Raw genomic sequence first — 3,104 nt, forward strand, 5'->3', positions numbered from 1 at the left:
GAGCTCATTTCCAAACTTCAGATCTGTTAAACTGTCTACTGGACATCCTCAATTGTTTGCTCCACAAAAATATCCAAGTAAGTCAACATGTCTAAAGTTGAATCCATCAGCTCTTGTTCCCATTCCAAATTAATCCCCTTTTGGGCTTTTCTTTAATATGAAGTAGCAACTGCCATTAATAAACACAAGCCAGAAACCAATGATTCATTCTAAGATTTCTGTTTTAGTACAGTGTAAAATTTACCTCCTTCCTTCCTTCCTTTATTCCTTCCTTCCTTCCTTCTTTCCTTCCTTCGTCTCTCTCTCTCTCTTTCTCTCTTCCTTCCTTCATTTCTTTCTCCTTCCTTCCTTCCTTCCTTCCTTCCTTCCTTCCTTCCTTCCTTTCCTTCCTTCCTTCCTTCCTTCCTTTCTCTCTTTCTTTCTTTCTTTCTTTCTTTCTTTCTTTCTTTCTTTCTTTCTTTCTTTCTTTCTTTCTTTCTTTCTTTCTCTTTCTTGAGACAGAGTATCTCTCTTTCACCCTGGATGGAGTACAATGGCACAATCCCAGCTTGTTCACTGCAGCCTCCAACTCTCAAGTTCAAGAGATTCTCCCACCTCAGCTTCCCAAGTAGCTGGGACTACAACCATGGACCAGGACGCCTGGCTAATTTTTGTACTTTTTGTAGAGATGGGGTTTTGCCACATTTCCCAGGCTGGTCTCAGACTCCTGAGCTCAAGCTCTGCCCACCTCAGCCTCCCAAAGTGCTGGGACTACAGGCATGAGCCGTTGCACCCAGTGGGATTTTCTCAAACAGTTTTATTGAGCTCCAATTGACATATAATAAGCTGCACATATTTAAAGTATATAACTGATTACATTTTTTATGTATAATACACCAGTTGAAATATTACCATAATAAAAATAGTGAACATGTCCACCAGTCCCAAGTTTTCTCATGCCACTTTCTTCCCACTCCTTTCCACATGCCCACAGTCCTACCACTAATTTACTTTCTGTTATGATACATTAGTGTCATGGGTTAAACTGTGTCCCTCCAAAAATGTATATATCAAATTCCTAATTCTAGAACCTCAGAATGTGACCCTATTTGGAAATCTGATCTTCACAGAGACAATCAATTTAAGATTATGGTGGCGCTTAATCCACTATGACTTACATTACAAAAACGGAAATTTGGACACAGAAGCACACGAAGGAAAATGCCATGTGACAATTAAGGCAGAGATCAGGGTAACCCTTCTACACCCAAAGGAACACCAAAGATTGCCAGCAAACTGCCAGAAACTAGTGAAGAAACATGCAACCAATGCTTCCTCACATCCCCCAGAATGAACCAACCTGCCCACACCTGAATCTCATATTACTAATCTCCAGAACTGTAAGACAATACATTTCTGTTGTTTAAGCCAGTCATTTTATGGTACTTCATTATGGCAGCCTTAGAAAATTAATACATTTAGTTTGCATTTCCTAGGCTTTTATATAAATGGACTCATACAACCATGTATGCTTTTTTTCTGGTTTCTTTCACAGAAAAATTATTTAGAAATTCTACTATGTTTTGCGCTCCCGTGAGTAACTTGGCTCCGGGGGCTCTGCTCGCCTGCCCATACGCTGCCAGCCACCCAGGACCGCGCTGCCGGCCTCCGCCACGAGCAAACCCTTCCGACGACCTTCACTGCGCGAGCAAACCCTTCCGACGACCTTCACTGCCTCTCCCCTCTCCGCCCCCGCCGCGGAAAGTTAAGTTTGAAGAGGGGGGAAGAGGTGAACATGGGCATCAAGAGGAGGATCCACCTGGAGCTGAGGAATCAGACCCCGGCAGCTGTTGAGAACTTGTCTTGGACAGTTGCAAATCAAATGATGGAAAAATTGAAGGCTTAACAGCTGAATTTGTGAACTTAGAGTTCCTCAGTTTAATAAATGTAGGCTTGATCTCAGTTTCAAATCTCCCCAAGCTGCCTAAATTGAGAAAGCTTGAACTCAGTGAAAATAGAATCTTTGGAGGTCTGGACATGTTAGCTGAAAAACTTCCAAATCTCACACATCTAAACTTAAGTGGAAATAAACTGAAAGATATCAACACCTTGGAACCTTTGAAAAAGTTAGAATGTCTGAAAAGCCTGGACCTCTTTAACTGTGAGGTTACTAATCTGAGTGACTACCGAGAGAGTATCTTCAAGCTCCTGCCCCAGCTTACCTACTTGGATGGCTATGACCAAGAGGACCAGGAAGCACCTGACTCAGATGCCGAGGTGGATGGTGTGGATGAAGAGGAGGATGAAGAAGGAGAAGATGAGGAAGATGAGGAGGATGAGAATGGTGAAGAAGAGGAGTTTGATGAAGAAGATGATGAAGATGAAGATGTAGAAGGGGATGAGGATGACGATGAGGTCAGTGAGGAGGAAGAAGAATTTGGACTTGATGAAGAAGATGCAAGATGAGGATGAAGATGAAGAAGAGGAAGAAGGTGGGAAAGGTGAAAAGAGGAAGAGAGAAACAGATGATGAAGGAGAAGATGATTAAGACCCCAGATGACCTGCAGAAACAGAACTGTTGAGTGTTGGTTAGACTGCTCATGGATTTGGTAGCTGTTTTTGTTTTTTTGTTTGTTTGTTTGTTTTTGTTTTTGTTTTTGTTTTTAAAAAAAGGTAGCTGTGATAGAAACCCTAGGACACCCACCCACCCAAAGAGCCAAAGAATAGTTCCTGTGACATTCTGACTTCTTTCCATGTAGTCCCTCTTGGTAATCTACCATCAAGCTTGTGGACTTCACCCCAACAAAATTGTAAGCATTGTTAGGTTTTTGTGTAAGACTCTTGCTGTATTGTGGATAGCTGTGACTGATGAGTCTACCATCTGTGGCTACCAGTTACACCGAGATTGTAACAGCATTTTTACTTTCTGTACAACAAAAAAGCTTTGTAAATAAAATCTTAACATTTTGAAAAAAAAAAAGAAATTCAACTATGTTTTTAGGATATAAATAATTCATTCTGTTTTATTGCTGAGTGGTATTCCATTGTATAGACATGCCACAATTTGGTTATCCATTCACGTGCTGATAGAATCTAGGGTTGTTTCCAGTTGGGATTATTAAAAA

At 41.1% G+C, this 3,104-nt stretch overlaps 1 pseudogene across 1 annotated transcript; it reads left to right on the forward strand.

The window, feature by feature from the left end:
• Positions 1-1,759: 1,759 nt before the first annotated feature.
• Positions 1,760-2,599, forward strand: LOC101018806 (annotated as a pseudogene). Its single transcript, XR_163375.4, has one exon. The product of XR_163375.4 is annotated as an acidic leucine-rich nuclear phosphoprotein 32 family member B pseudogene (transcript).
• The last annotated feature ends 505 nt before the right edge of the window (positions 2,600-3,104 follow it).

Source organism: Papio anubis, chromosome X, assembly GCF_008728515.1.
Source record: "Papio anubis isolate 15944 chromosome X, Panubis1.0, whole genome shotgun sequence".
In the NCBI taxonomy this organism is placed as follows: domain Eukaryota; kingdom Metazoa; phylum Chordata; class Mammalia; order Primates; family Cercopithecidae; genus Papio; species Papio anubis.